The sequence below is a fragment of the Camelus dromedarius genome, chromosome 6 (assembly GCF_036321535.1).
Source record: "Camelus dromedarius isolate mCamDro1 chromosome 6, mCamDro1.pat, whole genome shotgun sequence".
NCBI classification, from domain to species: Eukaryota; Metazoa; Chordata; class Mammalia; order Artiodactyla; family Camelidae; genus Camelus; species Camelus dromedarius.
The window spans coordinates 50,619,901-50,633,659 of NC_087441.1; the positions used below are offsets into that span (position 1 = coordinate 50,619,901).

General features: G+C 36.3%; 1 protein-coding gene across 1 annotated transcript in view; it reads right to left on the reverse strand.

The window, feature by feature from the left end:
• Positions 1–11,251, reverse strand: part of GRIK2 (glutamate ionotropic receptor kainate type subunit 2) — a 605,730-nt gene extending 594,479 nt beyond the window's left edge. The window contains exon 1 of the mRNA XM_031456080.2: positions 10,866–11,251. The gene's annotated coding sequence lies outside the window, so the exon portion shown is untranslated. The remainder of the gene's footprint in view (positions 1–10,865) is intronic.
• Between the last annotated feature and the right edge of the window lie 2,508 nt (positions 11,252–13,759).

The following is a 13,759-nucleotide window of genomic DNA, read 5'->3' on the forward strand; positions in this document are numbered from 1 at the left end:
TTAACACAAAAATATTTTAATAAGTTACCTTAACTACTATTTTAGTGTTTTTGTTTGTTAGTTGGGGCAGGGGGTGTGTGAACTTTTTATTGGATTCATGTGGCCATTGCAGATTTCTCTCCTCAGGACCAAGATTCCAATTTGCTGCTTAGAACAGACTTAAGTTTTGCCAAAAGCAAATGCATAAACATTTCTATAGCATTACTGGTGTTCCCTGCCTGTCAACTGCCATACCAGGGCTCTGGCAAGGATAAGACATCACATAAAAGAGAGCCAAGCAAACCTGTGGGTTGAGCAGAAGCCAGGGACTTACACAAGGACAGCTGCCAATGAGATAACAAACTATGTAGCAGGAAGGAACATGCATCTGAGATGAGAGGTGAATGAGAGTAAAAGGAGGAGGGCTGACAGAACCCATGCTCTGAGGATTAAGATCTTATCAGCAAAGATGTTGACTCAGATACATAAAGAGAGAACACTTGGGACCATATCTAGGTAACAAAAGACTTGAAGTCAAGGATAGGAATCCAGACAAAGATGGTACCAACATTCAGTACAATCAAGAAATGAACTATCTAAACATGAAAAGATGTGAAAGAGTGGTCATTATTTTGAAATGTACAGAAACATCAAATCACTATGTTGTGTAATAGGAACTAACATAGTGTTGCAGGTCAATTATACTTCAAAAACAAACAAACTCACAGAAAAAGATCAGATCTGTGAGGTAGAGGGGAGGGGAGGGGGAATTGGAGTTTGTCAAAAGTATAAACTTCCAGATATAAGATAAATAAGTACTGTGGATATAATGTACAACATGATAAATATAATTAACATTGCTGTATGTTATACATATAAGTTGTCAAGAGTAAATACTGAGTTCTCATCACAAGGAAAAATTTTTTTCTATTTTTAAAAATTTTATACCTATATGAAACGATGGATGTTCAACTAAACTGGTGGTAAACGTTGCATGATGTATGTAAGTCAAATCATTGTACTGTATACCTTATACTTATACAGAGCTGTATATCAATTATATCTCAATAAAACTGAAATTTAAAAAGGGCACCATTGAGAAAGTAAAAAGATAACTCAGAGAATGTGAGAAAACACTTGTAAACCATATATTTGATAAGGGACTTATATCCAGGACATATAAAAAACTAACAACACAACAACAAAATGACAAATAACCCAATTAAAAGTGGGCAAATGATTTCAATGGACATTTGTCCAAAGAAGATATTCAAATAGCCGGTAAGCATGAAAATATGCTCAACATTAGTTATTTGGGAAATGCAAACCAAAACCACAATGAGACACCACTTCACACTCACTATAATGGCTAGAATCCAAAAGTCAGATATTAACAAGTACTGGTGAGGATGTGGAGAAACTGGAGCGTATATATTGCTGGTGTAAATGTAAAATCCTGCAGCTGCTTTAGAAAACAGTTTAATTCCTCAAAGATTAAATTCAGAGTTACCATATGACCCAGCAATTTTACTCCCAAATAAATATCCCAAGAGAATTAAAAACACCTTCACACAACAACTTGTACACAAATGTTCACAGCAGTCTTGTTCATAATAGCCAAAAACAGAAACAACTCAAATGCCCATCAACTGACAAATGGATAAACAAACATGGTATATGTACATTAGAATGTTATTCAGACGTAACAAGGAAGGAAGCTCTGATACATATTACAATATGGATGAACCACGCAAACACTATGCTAAGAGACAGAAGTCAGCCACAAAAGGTCACATATTGTATGATTTCCTTTGTATGAAATATCCAGAATAGGCAAAACCATAGAGAAAGAAAGTGGATTAGTGGTTTCTAGGCGATGCGGGGAAGGGGAATGGGGAGTAACTGTTAATGAGTACTGGTTTCTTTTGGGATGATGTAAATGTTCTGGGACTAGATAGTGAGGACTGATGCACAATCTTGTGAATACAATGAAGAAATGTTTTAAAAGGGTAAGCTTTATCATATGTGAATTAAATTTCAACAAAGCTGTTTTATTCATCAAAAATGGATTAAAGACCTAAATGGAAGATGGAAGATCTGAAACCATAAAATTCCTAGAAAAGAACATAGGCACAACATTCTTTGACATAAGTAATAGAAATTTTTTTTTGGATCTGCTTCTTAAGGCAAAAAAAAAAAAAAAAAAAAAAGCAAAAAACCCACAAATGGGACCTAATCAAACTTAAAAGCTTTTCCACAGCAAAGGAAATCATCAACAAAATGAAAAGACAACCTACAGAATGGGAGAAAATATTTACAAATGATATGACCAACAAAGGGTTAATATCCAAAATATATACACAGTTCATACAACTCAATATCAAAAAAAAAAAAAACCTAATCAGAAGTGGGCAGAAGACCTGAATAGACATTTTTTCCAAAGAAGACATACAGATGGCTGCCAGGCACATGAAAAAATGCTCAACATCACTAATTACCAGAGAAATGCAAATTGAAACAATAGTGAGATGTTACTTCACATGTGTCAGAATGGCCATCATCAAAAAGTCTGCAAATAACATATGTTGGTGAGGCTGTGAAGAAAAAGGAACCCATATACACCATTGGTGGGAATGTAAATTGGTGCAGCCACTGTTAAAAACAGTATGAAGGTTCCTCAGAAAACTAAAAGTAGAACTACCACATGATCTGGCAATTCCAATCCTGGGTATATATCCAGAAAAAAACAAAAATACTAATTTGAAAAGATACATGCATCCCAGTGTTCATAGCAGCACTATTTACAATTGCCAGACATAGAAGCAACCTAAGTGCCCATCAACAGACGAATGAATAAAGATGTGATATATGTGTGTGTGTTTGTGTGTGTGTGTATAAAAAATGGAATACTTTTATATATTTTATATATAAAAATATATATATTTTATATATGTAAAAAAATATATATATATATAAAATGGAATACTACCAAGACATAAAAGACAATGAAATGCTGTCACTGGCACCAATGTGGATGGACCTAGAGAATATTATGCTTAGTGAGATAAGTCAGACAGAAAAAGACAAATACAGTATGATATCACTTATATATGGAATCTAAAAAATAATGCAAATGAATGTATATGCAAAACAAAAACAGACTCAGAGGTATAGATAAAGAAAACAAACTTGTGGTAACCAAGGGGAAAGGGTAAGGCAAGAAGGACAAGTTAGGGGTATGGAATTAATAGATACAAACTACTATGTATAAAGTTGATAAACAACAAGGAAATATTGTACAGCACAGGGAATTATAGCTTTTATCTTCTAATAACTTATAATGGAGTATAATCTGCAAAAATACTGAAACACTATGCTGCATACCTGAAACTAACATTATAAATCAACTATACTTCAATGAAAAAGAATTTAAAAAGAGTGTTAAAATCCCATTCATACTTTTTTATATTGCCTACATGTTAAAATGATACTATTTTGATACATTGGATTAATAAAGTGTATTATTAAAATTTTTTTAAAAGCTGTTTTGTTTAAAAAAAAAAGATATGGAGGAATCTCAAAGGCATATTGCTAAGTGAAAGAAGCCAATGTGATAGGTGACATACTGTATAATCCCAACTATTTGACATTCTGGAAAAGGCAAAATATAGAGACAGTAAAAAGATCAGTGGTTGCTAGTGGTTAGGAGGGAGGGATGAGTAGGCAGAGCACAGAGGACTTCAGGGGCAGTGAAACAATTCTGTGTGAGACTGTAACAGTGGATATATGTCATTATGTATTTCTCAAAACCCATAGAATGTGCAATACCAAGAGTGAAGCCCAATGAAAACATGAACTTTGGGTGGTAATGACATGTCACTGAAGGTTCATCAATTGTAACAAACGTACCACTCTGGCAGCGGACGTTGACAGTAGAAGAGAGAGTGAGAGGGTGAGTGTGTGTGTGTGTGTGTGTGTGTGTGTGTGTGTGTGTGTAAGGGTTCAGGAAGTATATGGGACCTCTGTACTTTCCATTCCATTTTGCTGTGAACCTAAAACTGCTCTAAAAAATAAAATCTCTTTAAAATATAAGATGGTGCCATTAAAGTCAGAGCAGGATCAGCAGCAAGACCGCTTCAGCACTGACCTAGAGCATCCAGCAAAAAAAGTACCAAGCATGCCTTGCTGTCCAGGGCCAGGCTCAACTTTAGGGACAAGGAAACAAGATGGAACCCAGAGTTGTATGATAGTGCCAACTCAACTGTCTCCTCCCAAAAGTCATATTTTGAAACCCTAACTCCTATTGTGATGCTATTTGGAGATTGGACTTTTAGGAGAGAATTAAGTTGAGATGAGGTCATGAGAGTGGGGTCCTCATCATAGGGTTAGTACTCTTAAGAAGAGACATAGCACCCTCTCTCTCTCATGCGAGGGTGCAGTGAGAAGGCGCCCATTTGAAAGCCAGGAAGGGAGCTTTCACCAGAACCCAACCGTGATGGCACAGTCATCTTGGACCTCCAGCACCCAAAATAGTGAGAAAATACATTTTTGTTATTTACATCACCCAGCCTGTGGTATTTTGTTATGGCACCCTTAGCCAACTAAAACAGGTCCCACTTCTGAACCAATGTCCCTAAAGGCCAGTCTAAAATTCAGATGTGGTAGATTTTGACCAAACACTTCAATCCTTGCAAAATTCCAGGCCTTTCTATCTCTGCTCCAAAGGCAGATGCATTTAAATCTTTCACTAAGTGCAGAAGAAATTGCTGAAGGCAAGGAAAAGTATTTAGATATCTTCGGTCCAAATTGCATGGCAAATAAGTACTATTACTCTAGACGAATAGCTATTCTTCAGTATAAAAGATGTGAAAAATCTTTAAGAATATAAAAGTAACCAAAGTGGTGGATGTTCCCACAAGTCCCCTGAGCCCTTCTCTCTTAAGTGAAAATGCAAAGGAAAATAGAGGAAACATGGATAAATATGATGATTTATTTTATTTGTTTTTAAAACCCTGTGATTAAAATCATTTCAAGGAAGAGTTGCCCTCTGGCTTTTCTACTCTGGGATTTGCTGAATAATTCCACACTCATCACAGCCACTGTCCACTTATTCTGACTCTTATTCCCAGAGTAAAACAGCTTCATCGTCAATATATATTCAAAAGTTGCTCTACTGTTTTGTTTTATTGTTGCTCTTCCCTCAAGGGACAATGATTTGAGCCTGGGGATGTGCCCCAGGTAATGGCACACTGAAGCTTTGTGAAGGGTGTGGTCAGGGCCTGAGGATGGGGCTGTGGGTTCAAGGCCCTGCCTCTGTGACGCAACCCAGGTGTTTCGAGCAACACGATCACTCCCTGTGCTTTCGCTAGTTGCAGTAAGAAAATAAAGCTCTGAAAATTCTTTTTTGTTCTGATGTCGAAGGTGACAATAACAATAATAGAAGCCAAAAATTCAATTTCAATTAGAGAAGAATCTCAACATTTGCATAGGCATTAAGAGAAGGAAATCTGAGGACACCCTAGCAGAGAAGGAAGGATGGGGAAAAGTAACACTCAGGGGCACAGGCACAAGCTAGAAATTACATTGACTCCTGGGGTCAGCCTAAACTGTGGATATGATGTTACTAAAGTGCCACTCACAGTGATTTGGCTGCCACAGCTCCTCCAGCCCTGCATCAGCCCGTATTCTGCCCTCCTAGGATATCATGTTCTACAGACAACTCTTCCTCCCCAGTATAATAATTCATTAAAATGCCTTCTTGTACTAGGGCCATGTATTGAGGGCCTACAAAGGGCTAGCCACATTCTCTTACTTAGTGCAAGACAGAAATGACCTTACTCTGAATTTTTTATTCAGAACAGAGATTCACAGCCAGTAACTAAGTTGAATAAGGCAGCAAAACGAGCAAGGATGAGAGATGGAATTTTACCCTTCGTGTCTAGGACTACAGCCCATTTAGCCAGAAGTGTGTGGTGCTACGTTGGGATTATAACTAGTAAGCCATGTGACACATTATTTTATATTAAAATAAGCATGCATGGCTATTTTATATAACATAATGCACCAATTTTACAAGGATTTTAAGGTAAGACATGGGACTTCAAAGAAACTTCTGGGTGTATTCGGCCTCCGTGGGTTCCGTCCCAAGTCCTCTTTTAGTTTCATTCTCCTTCGTTGTTGGGTTGAAAAGTGGGGAGTACGTGCCTTCCATGCAACTACTTTGATAACAGAGTTTCAGCTTTTATAAATATATTTTCTGAGGACAAATGGAAGAAAGCATGACAAATAAAAAAGCTGAGACACAGAAGAATACTTAAAATGCAGAATCCTTTGTGTTTTGGGTGACATAGACTCCAAGTTCTCATTTCTTTCCTGTCTCACTGGGCACTAGACCAGACGACCGGGACAGCCGGCCTGATGTGGATTTGAGTTGCCATCGTGCTTCAGCTCAGGGGCCTTCTCAGGGTCTCCCCACAGCCTCCCTCCTTGCCCCCTCTCGGGGAAGAGCGACCGCATCTGGCCCTGGCTCTGCTCCGCTTCAGCTCCGCAGCCATCCTGGCCTGAGGAAACACCTCCCTAACTGGCTCCAAATACCACCCCTCTCCCCCGGTAAGCCACCTCACACTAACCCTACAGACGCCTTCGCCATCTGAAAGCCAGGGACATGTGTTTGCAGATCCCGCCCCTATGGTCCTTTCTCACTGCAGCAACCCCAGCAGTGACTCGCCCCTCTCTGACTCCTCCATTCCTTTGAACCACAACTACTGTCCCCACTGCTAGTTTAAGATGAGCTCACCTTCCGGTCTAGAAGAGCATGAGAAGCTGGTCTCCTGCACATTCCAATGGCCTCCATGTCTGCTGACATCACCTCATCAGAACCACTATCTCATGACACCTGACCAGGCTCAGGCCATCACTACCTGGCAGGAGCGTTCTACCAAGGCAAGAAAATTTGGCAACTACAGCTGAGAAACCGTAGGGTTTTACTCTCGGTTTCTGTAATCCAAAACCAAGTAAAAGCCTATTCTATACAGTAGACATAGAGTTTTAAAAATGGAGACAAGATCTTGGAACACATGTCTGAGCCACATGTCTCCAGAAGCACAATCTCCTTTAACTCTTTTTCTCTTCTCTCCACTGTGCTCCCATCAAAATGCCCAATCACTGAAACAGATCCTACGGCAGTTTACAAGGAAGTGGTGAATGAACAGTGAGCCTAAACATCCCTCCCCAAATTAGAACTTCTTCACTCAGATGAATCTCCTGTCAGCTCAGTGGGTGGAGGAGCTCCCAGTGCAAGCGGACTAGCAGAGCCAGCAGCAAACTTCATGGAGTCACATGGCCCAATGCATTTTACCTTTTGAAAAAGGCTTCGCTCCCCTTGGTAAAACAGTGAAAGCAGTCTTTCAACACCAAAGAATATATTTTTAAAACTATAGTGGAAAGTATTCAAATATAGAGGTTTGTCTCTCGTGCTTTTCCCTATTTTTGCTTTGCTGCAAATTCTATAATGAAAAACTGGAAAGAAATAACTCTTCATTGTCCGCCTCCCTTTCCAAATGAATGTGCAAAACCTCTGGTCTTCCTTCCACCAAAAAATTACTAGTTTTTAAAGCCTACAAAATGTGACCCAAATTCACCCCATTCTGTCTTCAATCACAATAGCATAATACCCTTTCATTTTTTAAATGAACATGACTTTGGTGGAGAAGTTTTTTATTTTGATACAAATCTCATTCTGCAGGAAAACATGAATAGTCAATATTTCCTCATGTATCATGCTGTTCATCTATAATAACCAATTTATTCAGAGATTTATTACCTTACCCCAGCCCACTGCTTAGCACTGACAAAGCTGATAAGAAATTCACTATATTTATCAAATCACAACCTTTTGGTGAGGTTAAAAAAAAAAAGGTACACATAAAGATGTACAATAGCTGTATTTTCACATAACTGGACACAGAATCACAGTGTCTTGAAACTGACAGAGGACTGTAAGGAGCCAAGTGCTGGCAAACCTGCCTGAGGGTCTCCTGGGCTCCTCAGGAGAGCTTCTCTTAAGCAGAAACTGTATGCACAAAAATGCCAACTCCTTCATATCTTTGACAAGTATGTGTTGGTGTTAAGTTCTCATTAAATGCAAATTTGATCTTTTATAAAGTCATGCTTAAAGCTAATATCACAGTGCATCAATTAGATTTCTGTATGCTTTTAGGAGGCTGAATAATTGCATTCATTTTGAAGCTACCTTGTGATATGTCTAAAACAGAAATTTCATCAAGTTTAACTAATAACAACACAAGTCAAATTCCATTCCCAGTATGTAAATAAAGTCATCCCATTATTGTTTACTTACTTGGTTCCCTTTTCCTCTGAAGAATTCTGATCCTTGAAATCAATAGCAACTGATTTATTCTGCAGTAATGTTTTATTTACAATGCATGAGAAATGAGGTGTTTCGGAAAAGGACTGTCTGTCTTTTAAACCATACTTTCAAACCTTTAAAATGTTAATCATAATAATGTAATCTTACAATTATATTTTATATATTTCAATTACTCAAAGAATATACATTATCAACTGTATTTTAACCCTCTCCTCCACTCTGCAAGGTATCTAAAATAAGTATTTTCACTCAACAGAGAGAAAAAAAAAACACTAAAGCTCAGAGAAGTTAAATGACTTTCAAACTGACTTAGCTTATAAGTGGAAGACACAATATCAGAATCTTCAGACTCCACAAAAAGAGTTCTTTCGCCAATAAAATCTTTTGCAAATATACTTAGCTCCCTGCTTTATAAAATAGAAGTTTCTCAAAATATTTTTAAATTTTCTTGATGAATCAAAATTTTTATGAACAACTGACAAACTGAACTATGCAGCAATATATTGCTATTTTCTGCTCCTTGAAGTATGAAAGATTGCTTTTCCCAGCCAACACTGTATAATTCCAGAACGCTGTGCTGCTCTAATTGGTGCGCTTTAGTCTTAAATAGGCACTAAGAACCCCTAGAGGGTTACTGAGTCATGCAGAACCTAAGCTGCCCTTCCACTAAGCGTCCTCAGAACACGGTGGGGTTTGAAAGCCGTTTCCCTCCCGCTCCACACTGTCCCCTGTGCACACTCTCACCACTGGCCAGGTAGCAGCAAGTTGTCCCAGTACTGTTTCTAATCCCCAAAGGTACTCCTCATATCATCTTTTTCTGTTGTTTCTATTACTCCCTCTCTGTCCTCTTTAGTCTTGATAAGATTTAAGTTATTCCATTTAACGTCCAGGGAGGGTGTTCCTTTCTTTGGTTTGATTAACTAAATGATTACTGCATGACCTATTGCCTTTCAGTCTTTATATCTGTGACTCTTCTCAGCACTTTTTTTCATTGTTCATACTTAGAATATATACACATATTTTTTAATTTTGAAATTTAAATTTGTAGTTGCTTAAAATTGTGGTTACAAATAAATGGGGACGTTGCTGTTCTAAATAGAGCAAATTATTCAAAACATTTAATACTTAAACTGCCCTTACATTTGTAAAATGAAATGACATGTTAACTCTCAGTGGTAGATGAAGTAACTCAAGAATATTTTGTATCCGTTTGGTTTCTGGTGTGAAGGTTGTGGAATGTCTGCAGTGGAATAATGAGACCACAGAATGTTATGGAGCAGAGAGCTGTAGTGACCATCTGAGGCCCTGAACTTCTCAACCTCTTCTTTCTGAATCCACATATAAGATGATTCTCCCAAGTATGAACCACTTCCCAAGTTATTCCTCACACATAAACTACAAATCTATCCTTTTTTTTCCCACTTAAATTAGTATATAGTAATGAAAATTATGTGAATGATAAAATTCTAGGGATAGCCACCCTAAAATAAAATATCAACCCTTGGCAAATTTGGCACTTTATAGACCATTAGAAATCATCTCAAAAGACATCACATAGACTTTGATATAGCAAAGTGTCAGAGATGAGAATCCAAATTTTTATACTGAAACCAGTTTCCAGAAAGGCAGAGTGACTTATCTAAGGTCACACAGTCGGGGAGGGTAGTGCCAAGGTTGGAGACCACCTCTTTAAGTCTACTGCTATTCAGAGCATATCTGGCTGCCTCACAATTAAAATTAAGATCATGATCTATTAAATCACCAGAAAGAGGCAATACAATGATTCTCAAACTGCACTATAATATTGGAGCAGAATATTATTTTTCTGAACAATGTTAGCCATAATAATTATTTTAAAATATTAACAAAAATAAATAAATAAAAAGTATTAACAATGATAAGCTAATAGCCAATGAGAAATTTCTAACATGTAAAAATTGCTCAAAGGACCAAAAAAATAATCCACAAAAAAACTTAAAGTGGAACTAGTTAGCACATTTGCTATCATAAACATCCTATTTCTATACTGCATTAGAAAAAAAGGTTCCAAAGCAACAGCATCATAATAATCAATAAATATGTATGTGATGCAAGATGTAATTTTAATACTGAACAAAGTAGTTTCCAGTAAGCTTGTATCTACATGCCCAGAGTAGCAGGTGGAAAAGAAAACTGTCTCCATGCAATTATTTTATGTATCTAGCTTAATTCATTTTTAACTGAATTGGCTGATGGAGTTGGAAGCAGGTGGAGCCAACCTTTGCCCTTTAGACAGTTACAGTCTAAAGCAGACATTGTTGGTACTGACAGTGACCCACAAACTGAAGAATGTAACTCAGTCATACAGAGAAGGTAGTATGAATTTTATCACAAAAGTATGTAGAATTAATCCAAAGAGAAAATATGCAGAAGTACTATAGATTTGTCTTAGTTGGCTCAGGACTTTAGCAAAATACCATACACTGAGTGGCTTAAACAACAGATACTTATTTCTCACAGTTTTGGAAATCCACACGGTCATGTTCTGGTGAGAGTCCTCTTGCTGGCTTGTAGACTGAAGCCTTCTTGCTGTGTCCTCACATGAAAGAGACAGAGAGAGAGAGAGAGAGAGGATAGAGTTTGAGATTTAGAGAAAGTACACTCTTTGGGTCTCTTCTCATAAGGGCATTAATATCATGAGGACTCCCCACCCTCATGACCTCATCTAAACCTAAGTACCTCCCAAGGGCCCCATCTCCAAATACCATCATCACGTTGAGGGTTAGAGCCTCAGCAAATGCATTTTGGAGGAAACAAACATTTAGTCCATAACAAGAGCAAAGTGTCAGGTTTTGTGATTTAATGGCAGAAGTAGATTTTATCATCATCTAATAATTAGCATACTTAAAGTATCTTTTATATATGTATGTTCGAAAACATTACTTATAATTCAATAGATTATGTCTTGCTTTTCCTTACAGGTAATTTTAATTCCATTGGGCTAACTGTAGACAAACTGCTTGTCAGATACATGAAATATCCCATCAATTTCTCACACAGTTCACTCATCTGCAGTGATAAAACTGTATTCCACATATTCTTTGGGGGTGAAAAAAATCACTCTTTGCTTGATCCTGAATCACCTCCTTTATGTTCTGCTACCTCTTACGAGTGATGATGCAGATTACGTATAATCTGTATATATGTGTTACATCAGAAAATGAGATGCACTTGTCTTGAAACCATTCTGGCATTAAAGCAGTGTTTAATGCTGCCCACTTACCTGCTTTTTTTGACTTAGGATAAACAAATCCTTTAAATAAGCACAAACGCATTTTAAAGTGCAGCAAACCAATATATCACTGGAAAATAACCAGGGCAAATAAACAAAACTGGCATTGTCAATAAGGAGTGTGTGATTCATCTTGAACAAAGATGCTGAAAGGGGAAAAAAAAACACCAAATTGAGAGTCACAGACTGTAATGGTTGTTTGAATTGTACCCTTACCTAGCAAAGAATAAAACAATCTTTAGACATACAAATAAACATTTTCTCCAAAAGTGGAAGTCAAATCTTGTAAAGATAGTTGAAAATGAATGATTAAACAATTTATGTAAAACCCGGAAAACAGATTTATTTTTGGCAAGCATTTTCTCTCAATGCACATTAGAGAATTCAGAATGCATTTAGTATAAATAGATTTAAATGTTGAATGATGTCAAGTCCTAAATGTACAGCTAAAATATTTAATGCTTTGCAGTCTTTATATGTCAAGTATTTTGAACTTATAGACTACCATTGACAAACAATCATTAGCCATTCAACTGTGGGAAAAAAAGAAAAAGAAAGAAAAACATCTAGATTGTTCAATTTCTTAAAAACATGAATCTATTTTAGAAAGAGCTGAGGCTAACTGAGGATGTTAAATAAGTGGTAAGAAAAATAGGTCTCAATTAAAACACTTTGTTCCAAAGTTATTAAAAGATATTTTAGTACTAGCTTAATACTCTATTAACTTGTGTTAATCTGATTATGAAAAAAAAAATCTCTGTATAGAAGCCTGAGAAACTTAGTTATATTTACATAAAGTAATTTGAAGAATATTGACCAAAAAGGACATATTAGAAAATGAAGATTCCTTTATTTAAATACCTTTGAATTCCAAATTCCAAACTTAATATAAAAACTCAATATCTCAATGAAACTTGAGGAGACGCAATTCTAATATATATATCTTATATATAATGTACTCTAAAAATACAGAGTATTTTAAAGGCATGAATTTTGTAATTATTTTCAAATATATACAATAAAACTAAAATAATAATTAACCCTATATTGATAGTTCCTACAGTCTATTTTTTAATCAGATTAATTTCCAATATTTTACTTAAGTTAATGAATTGTTTATTACCAATGTTATTTCTAAAATGTTTAAGAAACGGTAATTTCAGAGTAGTGCAAAGATCAGTCAACTCCAGGTTTATTAATCTATATCTTTAATAGGAGGGTATTTCTAAGCAAAACAAAACAAACCTAGCCCCTGCCCATTTGTCTAAGTCCAAAATTAATTTAGATTTTAGGAACTGGTATTATGTGGTTTTATTTCCAAGAGTGCAAACTCCAAAAGGGTATTTTTATCTGTTTTACTCATAACTATATCTCTAGCATCGAGAATAATGTTGAGCACATGGTGGGTACTGAAGTCTTTGTTGAATGCTGAATAAATGTATTGTATTCCTAGTTCTCCTCCTGGAGAGAGTCTGTTATTCTTTTCTCTGGAAGACTGAGGCTTGCTGGAGAGAAGTTCTACAATCTGACTTTCTCATATGGCCCAGACTTGTCTCAGTCTCAAAGTCAGTATTTTCTCAAATAATTGGGTGCTGTAATTTTCAGAAATAAGATTTTAGTATATGATGTTGCTTTTAATCATGTTGAATTGCAGGATCTTTTAGAATGCATAAAGTCACTTGGGTATACTTAAAGAAAAAAGCTCCTTGCTAAGCTTCCTCCTCAAGGAAGTTAACTGGCTAAGTGCAAATGTTCCAATTTATTCAGTGTAACCAGGAGACTGATGTGAGCTGGAAATTTTAAAATGTTCCAAGGATTAGCATTTCAAAAAGACATATTACTAAATCCTTTTTAAAAAACTCCTCACCCTCAATTTACTCGGAGAACATTCCTCAAACATTAGTAGAAATAAAATGTTTCAAAAGATAAAATAAAGAAAATCACAAAGGTTAGAAAAAGTGACTTTTTTAAGCATATCCATTGACAGAGTTAATAAGTAAAACACTGCATGGAGTTCATCTCCTTCAAGGCAAAGATCTCATATAAGAAAGATCAGATTGAACATTTTGCTATCTATTACCCAGGAATAATCCATCATTTTTTTTTTATTTCCCAGAAAC